This window comes from Marmota marmota, unplaced genomic scaffold (genome assembly GCF_001458135.2).
Source record: "Marmota marmota marmota unplaced genomic scaffold, marMar, whole genome shotgun sequence".
NCBI lineage: Eukaryota > Metazoa > Chordata > Mammalia > Rodentia > Sciuridae > Marmota > Marmota marmota.
In genome coordinates this window covers 2,974,284-2,990,597 of record NW_025999949.1, presented here as the reverse complement: position 1 = coordinate 2,990,597, position 16,314 = coordinate 2,974,284, and the positions used below count along the sequence as shown (strand labels likewise).

The following is a 16,314-nucleotide window of genomic DNA, read 5'->3' as shown; positions in this document are numbered from 1 at the left end:
AGTTCTAAAGTTCTGGAATCCCACAGATGAGAGGAAAGGGAATGTCATCTGGAAGCCTAGAGGAAGAGTGTATTTCTGAAGATGATATACTTCAGGAACCAGAAGAGAGTTCTAGAAAACTGTTTTGCATCTTTGTTAGCACATAAGAGAAACATGGCGTTTATGAAGTAGGAGCAGAAAATTATGAGAAAGCAGGGTGAGATGAAATGAGAGAAGAATGAAATAAAAAGCTACTGGAGGGGTGGATCAAAACACAAAGGATATATGGTGATCACTGGGGCAAAGAGCATTTCAACATTATTGGTATTCCTTTTTTTTTTTTTTTTTTTTTAAAGAGCAGGTGCCCAGAGCGTCATGTTTTTTTTTTTTTTTTAGTTGTTGATGGACTTTTATTTTTATTTATTTATTTACATGTGGTGCTGAGACTTGAACCCAGGGCCTCATACATGCTAGGCAAGTGCTCTACCACTGAGCCACAGCCACAGCCCATTTTTGGTATTTCTAAGTAAGGAAAAGGGCAGCTGAAACAGAGGCAAGAGCCAAAGACATCACCCTCCATCTCACCAGGTAACCATATCCATAGAGCTTTGCCCAAACACTATTTGTTCAGGAGGTAGTGAGAGCCCCCATGTAACAGGCTCTGTGTTACAGGCCAAGATAAAATAGGGATCAAATGGACTCAGAAACTGCACCCACCATCCTCCCTTTCACACCTTAATTCTGCACTGGCACCTGCACCCTTCATTGTTTGCAACTGTTAAACATATTGACTCCTCAAAGGAGTGTGGACCCTGGAGGGCAGGACGGTGACTTGCTTATCTCTGTAATTCCCTGAATCTATTACAGAAACCATTTCCTGAGCAAATAATTAAATGAATGAAGACTGAGTGATACAAAGGTTCCTCTTCTAGGATTTCTTGGACAATAAGAGTTCAAAATCAATTTACCTAGACTCATCTGGTGTTGATTTTCTGCCCACACCCATTATGGTCCCCTCAGAGTCCAAAGTGCACTCTCCTGCAGATATGGGACTACCTGGTGTTTCCTTTTCACAATTTTATTTCCTTCATGGGTATGTGTTCAAAAACAATTTCTGATAACTTACTTGAATTGCTTTTCCCTAATTTGAAAAGCAACGTAAGCCCATTTGTATACAGAGAAGTATAAAGAAAACACTGTCACATTTGTAGAATGGGCTTTCTGAGGCCATTCTGCTCCACACCAGGGCAGGGTTTTCCACTGTGATTGTGGCCAGGCACCCCCCTCAAGTACCCAGAACAGCTGGGCATATAGATACTTAACAATAAACATTTGCAGAATGAATAGCCATCAGCTGCTCATTGCATCAAGGGAAGCCACCTCCCTGGTCTGCAGAGCAATCCTGAGCCACAGCTCTTAGATGTACCCTCACGATGGCCATCACGCCAGAAGCTACTTCTATGTTGGTGCTCCCAGGACTGCAGCACCTCTGGACTCTGTGACTGCCAGGCAATTCTGCATTTGGGGTCCTGGGCTTTGGGATCTAGGAAAGCCACTGATGGTACCATAGCTTAAGAGGCCTGGTACAAAGCTGCACCATATACCCATTAGGACTAGAGAGAAAACTGTTCCTTCTCTTTTGTCATAAAAAAAAGGAAAACTGGTAGTCCAGGCTGCCAGTGCCTTGGTTTTAAGTGAAAGTTTTGTATGTGTTGAATATTTTGGTGTTTGTTTTGGTCACAGCAGTAGAGGCCTGTTGGGACCTGTTCTCCCAACTCCCCATTCAACAGAGGCCTAAACTAGGAAGTTTGCTCCTGTAAACATTTAAGATGCAAAAGAAGAGTGATGAAGAAGGAGCCTACAGAGAATCCTGCTCATGGCTTCCTGTCTCTGCAGAGAACAGAGCTGGCCCAACCCCAGGGCTCCAAGGGACAGGTTCAGAGGACCATCCCTGAGGAGAAGCTTCTGTGGGGTCGGTTCTCTCTCCCACCCTCAAGAAGGAACTGATGATAATTGAGGCCCTAAGATTGCATACTGTGACTCAGAGAGAGGACAAAAGCTGTCAGGGCCTGGAAACATTCAACAAAGCCTCCACCGTGGGGAGTGGCTTACGGGACAACACAGTAGCTGTCCCAGGCCTCCCATTGCCAGCCTCCCTGGTAGAGTGGCACCCCTTTAGTCAGCTTTGCAAGTCTGTGTCTGTATTATGGCATTTCATTAGCTCAGAGGCTGCTTGGCCAGGAGGTTTGGACACCCTGCCATCCAGGGAAGCCATTGATTACCCAGACAGGGCCTCACAGGACAGCACCACCTACAGGTGGTCTTTCTTTCCCCTCAATGTCTCAACTTCCAGAACCCCACTTTGTCAGGAGCTCAGTTCTGAAACTCTGGGTGGACTTAACCAAATTCACAAGGAATGCTGCATTCATCAGAATACGAGGGTGCCTGCTTGCAACAGAAGATTCTTCTTTGCAGGGACCAGAACCCTGGTGGGCCAGGCTTGAGAGCCACAACTGAAGGCTAGAAGAGTAATCAGGAGACTGCCTGGTGCAATAGGAGGCAAAGGAAGGAAGGTGGCTTTGGTCAAGGGATTCCATCCAGGCTTTGGTGGCTAAGGATATGCATCCTCCTCAATAATATCCCCTTCTCTCTTCCTAGAGAGCTGCTTGCTGCTTCTGGCTCCAGGGCCTCTCTTCCTTCCCTGGATGGCATTGTTTGGATCAGACAATGCTCTTACACTCTGGGGTCCTTTCTCACTTCTTCCTTCCCAAACAAATGCTAATTTTGTCCTGGTACCCAACCTCCTCCACCTAGGTGCAGGCTTCAGGGAGGTGAGTCCCATTCTCCGCCCCAGAAAGTGAATCTTCACTAGTCAAAACCATGGCTCTCACCCCTGTCAGACTCAACTCCCTGTTTTTGCTAGCTTATTTATTATCTATTTCTACATATTTATGTGAGGCAGGTCTTGCTATATTGTTTAGTCTGTTTTTGAACTCCTAGATTCAAGTGATCTTTCTGTCTCAGCCTTCCAAGTAGCATATGCTACCACCCCAGTCCCCTCTTTTTATCTATATATAAAAAATACATATATATTTTGGTAACTTTCCTTTTACTACTACAAATGAAATGTATAGGTAATATAATTCACTTGCATGCATAATTTCTTTCTTTCTTTTTTTATTAAATGAAACAGGGTCTTATGTTGCCCAGGCTGGCCTTAAACTCCTGGGCTTAAGTGATTGTCCCGCCTCAGCACCCTGAGTGCTGGAACTATAGGGGCACACTACCACTGCCAGCCATATAATTTCAAAACATTCAATAACTGTATTATGGAGTAGAATAAAAAGAAAATAATTTAAAATAAAATAGAATATATTAAGTGCAATATTGAGCAGGGCTACCTTAGAAGAAATTTATATATATATACATACACATATACATACACACACACACACACACACACACAACTTTCCTTTTACTACTACAAATGAAATGTTTAGGTAATATAATTCACTTGCACACATAATTTCTTTCCTTCTTTTTTATTAAATGAGACAGGGTCTCATGTTGCCCAGGCTGGCCTTAAACAAAACCAGCATTTGTTTGGGAAGGAAGAAGTGAAAAAGGACCACAGAGTAGGAAGAGGTGCTAGTAGTCACAGATGCTAGATCCATACCCAGAATCGCTGTGACCTTGGCAGGTGCTAATGCAGGCCCAAACAGCTTGCTGCTTTGGAGACTTGAATTCCTTGAGTGGTGTTGACATTGCTATTGTGATTTTCCAAACTGGTGAACAACTCTTAGAAAAATTCTAAACCAAACAGAACATGATCTTTTCTTGAGGTACACAACAGGAGCTTTCCTGGAAAATACAGTACACTGTAAAGATGCTTTGGGTTTAGATGAACGCGAGTTCGGTTTTACTCAGATAATTTTGAACAGTTTTTTTTTTTCATCTGTGAAAATGGTCAAAAGGACATTCAAATATCATGCAGGTGACAAAGTGGGACTATCTGTGCATTTCAAGTTATCTAGTTCCAGCCTCTGCCCACTGCATGATTATTGCCCTCCCTGTGTTATTGTGACAACCAAAAATGCCCCCTCCGCATTTCCACGGTGCCCCATGGAACCAATCGATCCCCTCTCCATTGTTTGGTGTCTCGTTTCCTCATCTGTAAAACTCCCATTCCCCTTTCCTGTGATGCAGTGTGAGGGGAATTTTATGGCAGACTTTTGGCACCAGCTGTTCTAACTGATAAAGAGACACAGGTGAATAGACAGTCCCTTCCTCTATGCTGTTCTATGAAGATATGACATCTGGGGACTGCCTCTGTCATGTCTGCTTGGGGGAGCCAGCTACAGATGAGGCCACTATGTGAAGAAGAAAGGTGAGGAAGCTGGTACCTGATGGCTTCAGATGAGTCCTTGGATCAGTCAATCCTGGACTTTCCATGTGTTAAATAATTGTGCAAAGGAGTGGTGCAGTGCCTTTCCCGTATTACAGCCCCAAACTCCTTCCTGCAAAGGCTGTTCAGAGATCCCCTTTCTGGATTCCTACAGAGACACTGCCTCCTTTTTGGTCCTTCTTGGGAGGTGGTAAGCTGAGGTGGGTAAGGACCATCTCTGGGGATCATTCCAGCTCTGATTTTATTGGCTGTGTTCATTTTGGCAAGTCACTTCATTGGTTGATGTCTCATTTCTTCATCTGTAAAACAGGGACAAAAATGGCTTTCAAACTCCAAGAATGCCGTGAGGATTACATTAAATGAGCCCACAGAAGTACAGTCCTTCAATCAGGGCTGTGTTGAATGGATGTTGGTGCTGGTGATGAAGGATCTTTGTGTGTTAGTTAGATCTTTTGGACACAAATAGAAATCCAACACAAACTATACGAACAACGGAAAAGGGATGTTGTCGGCAACTGGAGACAACGAAATGGGTTAAAGAATCAGGAACTGCTGTTGGAATCAAGGTCTTGAGGATTGGCCATGATCTGGTGTTCTAGACAAGGTGTCCAGGTCCTCTGCTGCACATAGGAATTATCTTGAGCAAAACCCAGGATGTGCAGCAGGAGAGACCTGTTAAAACTTCTGGGCTGGCACCCAGGTACCAGTATTTTCTCAGGCTCCCCAGGAGATTCCAATATTCACAAAAGTAAGGTCTCTCTTCATGTTCTCTCACTCTGCTTCTCCCTGCTTCCTTCCTTTAGAAAGTTTCTCCTTCCACAGCCTCAGATGTCTACCTTCCCAGTACAAGAATCTCAATAGACAAAAAAAAAAAAAAAAAAAGCTGCTTTCTCCTACCATCTGTTTACCAATAGCTCTGCCCTGTCCAGTCTATATATATCCTTTTTATTCCTATCACTGCTGCTGGAAGCTCAAACAAACCCACCCCTGTGGCCAAGAGCTTTGACTGATAACTGACCAGAAGCACTTCAAATGGAGACTGGCAATTCTAAGAAGGCTGAATGGGAAAAATGCATTCGTATCACCTAAGCAACATGAAGCTAGTTAAACTTCATCTTGGTTGATGTAACTTCTTGTCAACATAATTTGCTTCAGCCATTTTTCTATAACTACTAAGATTTGGGCTCCATAGTGTCTTTTCTTCTAGTCCTTTAACCACTGCAAGTGGCTCAGTGATCCCTTCCCCAAGATGGAATTGCAGGCTTTTTATCTTCTGAAGTTTATTCATAGAGTCCTTGTCACACCCACAGATAACTGATCTTGTAAGGTACCCTCTTGATTTCGCCCAATTTCACTCCAGGATAATCAACGACACTCTCAACTTTAGGTATGAGTGAGCAAGCTCTGCATTTCTATGCAAACTGACATCCAAGTTTCCATTTTCTTGAACTTTCTCTGCTGCACATAAGAATCCTTGGTTATCAGGTTGGAGTAGTGCTTGAGAGAATGCATGTATTTTAACCGAAACAAGATTTGAATCACCACATGGAATCCTCAATGGTACTTATCCACTTGTGCCCAAAAGCACTTACCAAATTCTCTTTTAAAAACTAGACATAGTTGAAAATAATAAAACACATTCCCAACTTTCCAGATAATGGGAAATGTTTTCATTAGTTCAAAGCAAGTTCATTTAATGAGACAGGCCCCTGTAAATACCATGCCGAATCAACCCAGTCAACAGCACCCTTAAACAGCCCCTTGGGCACAGGTCTGCAGCCCGAGGGAACATCCTCTCTGTGGTCTACTTCTATGGTCCTATCCTTGCAAAGTTTCTAGATTTGGCTGATTTCCGGTTTCGCAGAATTCTGGTTATGCTGTGAGCCGTTCATTTGATCTCTGTTTCCTGACTAACTAAAGCCATTGCAGCAATAGGACAGATGAGTGACAGGGAAATACTCCAGGGCTGCTGCTGGGGAGAGATGTAGGAAGGGCCACGCCATTTGGTGCGCTGCCTCTGGGGTCTTTGGTTGTTAAGGAATCTTGATCTTTGGGTTATTTAGTCTATACCTTCCAAGCCTCTTCCTGTTTTGTTTCAGATGAAGTAAAAAGAGATCCCAGAGGGGCTTTGCCTCCTGCTAGATAGAGGAACTCATCTGGCCCATACCACCCTGAGGATAAGGGTCCATAGCACAAGAGCAGATTTGTTACCCCTCTCCCTGTTTCCCCTTTCCCTCCCTGGCACCACCACCTCCCCTCTCTAGCTGATGGGTCACAGACCCATGTGCATTATATTTTGAGGTCTGATTCTTGAGTGAAGCCGCTGCACTCTCCTCTGTGTTCTTTGAAACTTCCGTTTTTCCAGCTGTTCCACAAACCTTTGCTGGCCGGGGCAGCCTTGCACATAGTTTTCCAAAATTACCCAGGACACAGGCATTCTCTCCACCCACAGCATCCGCACTGACCCCCCCCCCCAACCATTCCTTAATGCAAATCTTCTCCCCTTCTTACAGTTTTTCTCACTTCCGTGTATCAAAAAAAGCTGCGTGTGTCACTCTCGGCCTCTGAGTAGCACTGGAAAAGGGTCAGCGGATGGGTTTGCCCTGTTCTGGAGTTTAACATAAATAGACCCACACAGTGTGTCCTTTTCTCATTTTTCTTCTTTGGATCAACATATCGTCTGTAAGCTTCCCCCGTGTTGTATTGATCGGAACTTTTCTGCCAGGCGCGCTGGCGCATGCCTGTAATCCCAGAGGCTGAGGAGGCTGAGGCAGGAGGATTGTGACTTCCAAGCCAGCCTCAGCAATGGCAAGGTGCTAAGCAACTCAGTGAGGTTATTTAGTTAAATAAAAAATAAAAAGGGCTGGGGATGTGGCTCAATGGTTAAACATCCCTGGGTTCAATCCCTGGTACAAAAAAAAAAGAACTTTTCTTTTTTTGCAGAGCAGTATTTCATTGTATGAACAGACTATAATTTGTTCATCTCTTCCCTCAGTGATGGACATTTGGGTTAGTTCCAGATTCGTGCAGTTGTGAATGAGGATGCATGCATTCTTGGACAAGGAGTCTTTTGGATATAAGCAGTCATTTCTCTTGTGTGTATATTCAGGAGGAAAATTGCTGTTCCTTGTCACCATATGCTTAGATTTATTAGAAACTGCCAAATTTCCAAAGTGGTGGTTTTAACATATGCTTTAATCTATGTTTCATTCTCTTAGCAATCTTAAGTGTTGATCAGTCAGCTCATAGTGGTCTGTTGAGCACCAAGTCTGTGCCAACCACTGTTCTAGGTGTGGGATGTAGCATTAAATAAGATGAGGCCCCTGCCCTTGACCCATCCTTATGAAGGTGATGAGTAAGACAACTCAAATGAACAAAGAAAGTAATTTCAGGTGCTGACCCATGCTCTGAACAACAGTCACATTGCTGGGCATGGTGGTGAACGCCTATAGTCCCAGTGGTTTGGGAGACTGAGGCAGGAGGATCGCAAGTTCAAAGCCAGCCTCAGCAAGTCAGCAAGACCCTATCTCAAAATTAAAAAATGAAAAGGGCTGGCAATGTGGCTCAGGGATTGAGCACCCCTGGGTTCAATCCTGGTACCAAAAACCAAAAAACCAGTAACATAATGGAGCACAATGGCCATATGCTCTTTCTGCTACTGCACCCAGAAAAGTTCTGCTTGAGGAGCTGATTATTGGACACAGACTGAAAAATGGATGAGGATCGGCAGTGCACAGTGCTTGGGGAAGAGTGCCAACAGCAAAGGGAACAGCAGGTGTAACTAGGACAGCAGAGAGCATGGTGGGTTTGGGGAGAGAAAGAAGGTCCCCAAGGCTGGCACACAGTCATCCATTCACTCACTCAACAAATAAGCATACATTGAGCTCCTACTCCTACTATGTGTCAGGCACTGCTCTAGGCTCTGGGGCCCCAGCAGTGAACAAGATGGACATTGTGCTGTCACAGAACAAGCAGGAAAGAGCAGGTGGGAGGATGCGGAGGAGTAAACAGAAGCCATGTAAGGTCGGACCATTTAAACTGTGAAAAGGAATTTGGAGTATCCCTGGAGCAATGTGAGACCAAGGGTTTTAAGCAGAGAGATAAAAATGATCAAATTGACTGGGATAAAGCAAGGGTGGAGGTAGGGAGACCATGAGAAGGCATGTAGTGATGCAGGCTAGAGACCTGGAACTGGGATGACAGCTGTGGCCATGGAAACAGTGAAGATGCTCTGCATTCAGGATATATTTTGCAGTTTGAACCAACAGAACACTGAAGAACGTTTGATCGTGATGAACAATAGGAGGAATCCAATTCAAATTCTGGGTGCTTAACCTAGCAGCTGGGTAGTCGAGAGGGTGGTACCATGCACTGAGGTTGGAATGACTGGGGTCGGGGAGGAAAATCAATAGGTCAATTTTGCTAACTTTGTGGTACAAATGAATTTTCAAGTGCCTCAGAGAGCCCAGAGTTTGAGAGAGCCCACTTGAAGACCTAACTTTGAGAATCACTGGCTGGAATTATCTAGAAGGAGAAAGTAGGCCAAGGAAGGGATAGAGCAGTCTTGGAATATGAGAATTTGAAGTTCCATCCTCTAGATGAGGAGTCTGAGGCTCAGAGAAGCTAAGCAAGTTGTCCAAGGTCCCACAGCATGATGAAGCTGGTCTTGTTCCAGGGTTCACCTTACTTATCCACTTCACTATAATGCCCGAGGTTTGTCAGCTCTACCACTGAGAAGCCATGTAATTTCAAACAAATTGCTTACCCCCTTAGTGTCTCAGCTTCCTTGTCTGGTGTGATGATAACAATAATGACACATACCACATAGGACAGTGTGAGTATAAAATATAATTGAAGTGCTTAGGACAAGTGCTTGGCTCAAGATGGTATTAGTTAATGTTATGTGAGCCAAAGGGTAAGAGCATGAAGGCCTCAGAGGTAAGAAGAGATAAGAAGTTCCACATCTGCACAGCCAGGTGAGCTAGCTCAGTTAGATGAGTGATGAGGACATAGGTCGGGTCAGAGGAGGTAGGTCTGGCCCAGATGGGAGCCCTTTATACTTGCTGTTAGGGCAACACTGAGTGTGGATAAGCTTTTGACCCATCCCCTCACAGGTGGACTATGGCACTGTCTGGGCCAGGGCAGGGCTGTAGGCAGAAGACATTGTGGCTCAAGCCAGGGACAGAACCAAGCAAGCAATGGCCCTTCCCCCAGAATTATACCCAGGAGCCCTGCTAATGGATCTGCTCTGCTCTGGGTGACATTTGCTGTTTAGTGGTGACTCAGGATTCCTCCGGGTAGCACCTATGCCATAAAAGCTGAATCTGGAGGCAAGGGAAAAGATCTAGTGAATAGTGAATGTATTTGATATGCCTGGGCAAACACCTGACTTTGAGGAGCACAGTTCTCCTTGGCTCCTACTTTTGGTAACAGCATCCCCTGCCTTCCTTACATTACTGTCCTGCCCCACTCTGTGTGCTTCAGACCCCAGCCCCTGCTTGCCCAAAGCTGCACCAACCAAGTTTCCCCCCTTAATTTTATAGGTATTGAGAGAACCACCTTTTCCCCCCAGGGATTGGTGAACTGCAAAGACACACAAGGGACTATCTCCATCCTTAGCTTCCTTTGCCCATCAGCCATGAGAGAGCAAAACCAGGAGACGGAGAATTCAATGGCTTCATCTAAGGCCCTGGCTCTTGCTGTCTGGACCATGCCTGTGGTCTCTATTCCGTGATGGGTCAATATGTTCATGGCATTTGCTTCAGCTAGCCAGTATTGGGGTCCTTCATAGCCATAGACTAGCTGATTCACATTAGAATGGAGTTAAGTGCTCATCTCCACAGCCTGACCTGAAACTGTCCTGAAAGTAAATCATGGCTGTCATTGAGTTTCAGGAATAATGAACCTGGAAGGTTGAAAGTTCCAGTCCAAGGTCCATGGCATTTAAACAAACCAACCAACAGAGATTTTGTGGTCTATTTTTAGTTTATTTCACACCTATCTGCCCATGTGGCTTCTAAAGTCCTTGCCCCGACTCTATCAAAAAAAAAAAAAAAAAAAAAGCCCCAACTCATATGGACAGAGTATTTGAAGACAAGGAAACACCAAAATGGCTTCTACTTAGCTTGAGGAGCTAGAATATTTCTTAGAGAGAGAGAGAGACCAACCTAAAGGAGCCTAAAAGACTAAATTAACTTCATACTGGACCAGATCAAAGGAACCATTCGGACTTGAGGTTTAATTGTGGCCTCCGTAATGGGCTCCAGTTGAGTCATGAATGCCTAAGATTCTGCAGTCATCTAGAATCTCAGGGACTCCAGTCTTCCCACAGAGACTGTCACTGGGTAGCCTCTACTTCATTCAGGTGGACGGGTATATGTATACTGATGTGTGAGTGTTTGTATGTGTGTCTGTGTACATAGTGGTCCCCCTTGATTCTCGGGGTATATGTTTCAACGTCTCCATGGATGCCTGAAACTGCAGATAGCACTGAACCCTATAAATACTGTTTTCCCCTATAAATACATACCAATGATAAAGCTTGATTTATAAAATGAGACACAGTAAGAGATTAACAATAATAACTAGCAATCAAATAATACACTAGTAATAATACACTATAATAAAATTGTGTTAATATGATCTCTCTCTCTCTCTCTCTCAAAATTTTGAATTTTCCATTTAAAATTTTTGTGCTGTGGTTGACTGCAGGTATCTGAAATCTTGAGAGATGAAAGCACAGATAAGGAAAGCTGCTATGTGTGCACATGTGTGTACACACACACTCAGATTCCAGCCTCGCATGCTTCTTCAGAAAAGAACTGAGAGAGACAGACAGAGAGAGAGCGAGGGGAAGGGAGAGAAAAGCCTTGGTTCCTTAAAGCTTCCTTGGGAATTCCTTCCTGGCTGCCACCTCCTTTCCTCCTGGGACATTTTCATCTAGTAGCTCCACATTCCTTGCCCAGCCACTAAGCAGGTGAGAGCCTGTTCAGAACCATCCTGTGTGACCTTGCTTTATGCTGGGAAGCCAGGTGAGGTGGGAGGGTGCCTTGAGGAGTCCGGAGAGGGAAGGGCATATTCTCCCTGCACCTTACATCTGGCAGGCCCAGAATATGCAGCTCTTGATTAGGCCAGAAAGAGCAGACCCAGGAGACCTAGAACCAGTAGCCGAAGTGGGTCTGAAGTGTTCTTCTCAGGCGCTTGGTGACTGGCTAGGCCAATCTCCCCTCCTCAGTGTCCTTCCTGGCTGGTGCAGGTCCTTTAACAGGGGTCACTCTCTCCTTGCTGCAATGGAGTTTAGTTGGACTGTATTTGAAGGAGGGAATTGGGAGAGCCTGGCAGGAGCCCAGCAGGCCCCTCTGCAGGTGCCCATGGCAGTCGAGTGTGGGTGCCCCTTTTCTGCACCACAGTTGTGCTGGTGGCTACAATCAGCCTCTTGGAAGATGCTAATGAGATCCTTATAGAGAGCTAGAAAATCATCTGCGGCAGATGGTAGAAGGTTAGGTTTTGATTTCTCTTGTTCCACTGTTGTTTTTCTTTTTTTAAAAAAAGAGAAAAAGTGCTAACCAACATGCTGCTTTCTTCTGCTTGATTCCTACAAAGCCACTTTTATTTTTAAATTAACTTAACCCCTTTAATTTGACCATCCTCGGATCATAAATGTAAGGAACGATAGATTTCTTTTTAGAAACCAAAGCAAATCATTACCCAGCTCCTTCCTTCTGTCCCTCCCTATGCTTTTCACATTTTTTTTTGTTTATACCAAAGAAATCATTTACATTTTTCCCCCAAAATCTACAGAGATGATATTCACAATGCAGTGAGGACCCTGGAGATGTGTGTTTTGTTTTCTTACTGGCTGGGGCAGGGCTAGGTTATCATGTTTTGGTAATTTTTACTCCCTCTGTAGACAGATNAAAAAAAAAAAAAAAAAGAAAGAAAGAAAAATGCATAGGAGCCCTTAAAGAGAAAGCTACACTTTATTTCCTTCCACATGCAGGCACCGTGCTAAGCAACATCCCGACACCACCACCTCATATAACCCTCACATTCACACTGAAGTAGGTATTATTATTATCCCATTTTACAGATAAAGAGATGGAGACCTGAAGAAAGAAACTAGTCCAAAATTAAACTCAAAGCCAATGCTACTGACTCCCAAGCCAGTGCTTCAAGATAATACATTCTTCTGTTTTCCTTGACAAATTCCAGGTGAATGAATGATAGTAACCTCTGGGGTTTGGGGGCACTTTCCGTAATTTCAACTGCTTGTTTGGCAGCCACATGTTGAGAGACACACTTGTGGAAAGAGAGATGGACATGAGTTATGGAGGCCCAATATCAAAGATGGAAGACAGAACCAGCATTTGTAGGTGAAGAGACTAGAGTCCAGAGACTATGGTGCTTTTGTTACTTATGGATATGAAGGAAATTATCCAAAATGTGGTGGCTTAAATCACAAACTGTTTTTATTGCTCCCAATTCTGAGGGCCAGAACTTTAGTAGAGCTTAGCAGTGCTCTGTAAGGATAAATCCATGCGGATCAGCCAGCCTGGCTGGAGCAGGGCCTCTCTCACACACTTGGATCCTTGGGGTAGGTTGCTGGCTCTGCCTAGGCCCAGACTGGAATAGCACCCCTTTGTCTCATTCTTCAGGTGAAGCTGGTTGTAGGACCAGCCTAGATTCAAGAAGAGGGAACAGATTCACTTTTGGAGACTGAGTTGAGCCCACCCTTGCAGACAATCTACCATATAGTGACTTGTTAGTGGCAGATATCCAAGCATTTGGCTAATATTACAGAAAATCCCACTGTGGCTGCTTCCCTGGAAGGAAAAAGATTCCCTTAGAAATGATATTGTTTTGATTCTTTCAGCCCTAACAAATAAATGTGGAAGATATTTGAGGGGGCTGGGAGCTGGCATCACTCATCTATTCCTGTGGGCTCATGGGCCGATGTGATCAGTCAGGTTCAGTGGGGGTGAGGGACACCTTTCCTTGACCCAAGCAGTCTGCACATTTTCTCTGCCAAGACAGAGTCCTGTGCAAAGGGAAGGGGGTGGGGGCTTGTCCACTCCACCAGGAACACAGAGGCAGTATGCCCAAGGATGTTGCAGAGGCTGCCAAGGTAAGGGATGTAGGGAGAATGAACCCCATCCACTGAAAATTATCAGTTCCATGTGCTTCTAACAAAAACCAGACTAATGGCCTGGTGTAGAAAAAGTTAGTAAGAAAATAAAGAAATTATAAGCCTTAATTAGCTGTGTGTTTGCAGTCTCTTTTTTGGTACCGGGGATTGAACAACTGAGGGGCACTTGCCCACTGAGCCGCATCCCCAGCCCTATTTTGTATTGTATTTTGAGACAGGGTCTCACTGAGTTGCTTAGCGCCTTGCTTTTGCTGAGGCTGACTTTGAACTCACAATTCTCCTGTCCCAGCCTCCTGAGCTGCTGAGATTACAGGCATGTGCCACCACGCCTGACTGCAGCTATTTAATAAAGCTCATTCACACATTGTTTGAGTAAGAAGCAAACAAAATTCAAGGTCAAATACGAGAATGTGTTCCTGGGATGAAAAACTAAAGTGGATTATGATAAAATGAAGAATATTTCAAACTTAGGGATTGCTAGAGTCAGAGGCAGCCTAAGAGATCGAATCTAGTCCAAACCCCATTTTATCTATGAAAAGACTGAGGTCCAGAGAAGTGAGCCTGTGTGGAGGTTCTGAAGCTCTCGGTTATTCTTTTGAATTGATAATGAGTGCTTCAGAAGCACTGGTTAGAGTAGGTGTCAAGCATTTTGCCTGGTGATGGAAATTTGAGGTGGAGAAGGACAGAGCTGATTGTGGAGGCAGGGTGTGGGGAAGGACATGAGAAGCAAGCTATGACTACAACCCTGCAGTGTCCTGAGCATACTGTGGGAACCCAGGTGGCGGGGGAAGGTGGCTGGGCCTTAAGACCAGTGCCCTACATCTCAGGTCCAGGTCCCTGGCTTGATGACCAGGGCTCTGTGTGGAAGAAAGCATGTTTTTAAAACATTTTGTCTACTGAGCCGTCCACCAGAGCTACACTGAAGTGCTATGATTTAAAAGGAATCATATTCGTGTGTATTAAGCAGATTCTGAGCATGTCACATGCAGTCTCACAGAATGTGGCCTTACCAACTGTCCTGAGGGAGGTGGTAAGCTTTAAATCAGAATCCTCAGGCTTCCAGTCCTTTCTCTGAGCCACAAAATGAGATGTATTCTAGCTGGAGTCTCAGGAGAGCCAGATCAAAATTGGAGTCCACCATCAGGACGGCTGATCACAGCCCTTGACCAAGTCATAAAGAGGGTTACAAAGGGTGTTCAGAGCTGAAGGGAATCCAGAGAAAGGACAGCACAAGCCTGCAGAGTCCCTTAAACTCTTGGAGCCTCAGGCTGCTCACAGGCTGCTCACTTGTCCAATGGGAAGAAATAATAATAGCAAACACCCACGGGGTGCCCACAGTGCAACAGCAACTGATCTGAGGCTTTACCAAATTATCTTTCAGTCCCGCACACAATTCTGTGAGTCAGCAATGACAATGACTCCATTTTACACTTGAAGCAACGGAGCCTTGAGGGCTTAAGTCACCTTGACAAGGTCACACAACTAGCAGGGGGGAGGGGAGTAAGATGCAGCCCCAGGTAGCCTCAGGAAAGCCCAGTGAACACTGCCTACACCTTTTTTCCCCCCCAGGAGAAATGAGACAGGCTCCATCCCTCTTCCTTGTATCTCTGTCTCCTGGGATCCTGACCCTACTTTTTGGCCTCTGGTGGTTCTCACCATGTGCTCAGGGCACCCTTCCTGAAGCCCCTAGACTGCTTCAGAAGACTTGCTCTCCCAGGAACTCAGGATCCCTCTAGTCAGCTCCAGGCTCTGACACAGATCTTCCTTGCTCCTCTATCCCTTCAGCTCTGGCAAACACACCAAATCCAATGCCTGTCTGGCTCCCTAGAGAGACAGTGCTGTATATGACTTCAGCCCCATCTGTAAGAGACAGCAGAGAGGAGACCTGGAAGGTTCCTTCCTTGGCTTCTGCCATTCCCTGGCCTACTCCACCAAGGGGCCACAGGGGAATTAAACCATCCCAATACAGTTGACTTTCACTCACTGCCACCAGGCTCATCATCACCCTCACCACTCACTCACCCTGCTAAGTACTGTTCTCCCCTACCCATTCACACACACAGACTAGAGACCAATTTCACCAAACTAGGAAGTGGCAGAGGTAGGATACAAACCCATGTCCATCTGATCCCAAACCCAAGTCTTCTCCATCGCCAGAGGAAAGCCAAAGGGACCCTGAGGGTGTCTTGCAGTTCCAAATGTAACTCTCAGGCCAGCAACCTTGGAATCATGAAGAACCTGTCAGAAATGCAGACTGATAGGCCCCTCCTTGGCCCTGCTGAACTAAGGGGAATCTGCATTTTATCCATCTCCCAAGGGATTGCAAAGCCTACTAATATTTGAGAAGCCCAGGGCTGGTGGTGTCACCACCCTGACTAAACAGTGGAAATTACCTGGGGAATTTCACAAACTGCCCGGGTCCCCGACCAGTGCTTTTGAGTGCAGGGTGTGGGTGCAGCCTGGCATCGGATTTTTACATCTCCCCGGGTGAGCCTCACGGGCAGCCCTGAGACCCACCCGCAGGACAAAGGGGAAGACTGAAGGCAGTGCTGGGTGGTAGCACCAGAAGCCCAGTCAGGGCAGAGATATGTGACCCGCATTAGGAGGCTGAGGAGACACAGTGACAGGACGGCGACAGGGTATTCTTTCCGCCGGTGCGCAGTTGGAGAGACACCGGCAGCGGAGGAAGAACACGCGAGTTGGGACGCCAGGGAGGCGGCTCCCGGCGACCTCCGGGTGCCGCTGCGCCCAGGGCCGGGTGCTGAGCCAAGAGAGCGCTGCACGC

The 16,314-nt window shown here is 45.6% G+C and overlaps 1 long non-coding RNA gene and 1 other non-coding gene across 2 annotated transcripts; both read right to left on the bottom strand.

Moving 5' to 3' along the window:
• Positions 1-411: 411 nt before the first annotated feature.
• Trnaa-agc lies at positions 412-484 on the bottom strand. Its single transcript has one exon. It is a non-coding gene; the product is annotated as a tRNA-Ala (tRNA).
• A 2,973-nt stretch (positions 485-3,457) lies between these two features.
• LOC125616513 lies at positions 3,458-16,272 on the bottom strand. Its single transcript, XR_007347145.1, has 3 exons — positions 15,644-16,272; positions 4,383-4,683; positions 3,458-3,840 (listed from the first exon to the last, which is right to left on the bottom strand). It is a non-coding gene; the product is annotated as an uncharacterized LOC125616513 (long non-coding RNA).
• Positions 16,273-16,314: the final 42 nt, after the last annotated feature.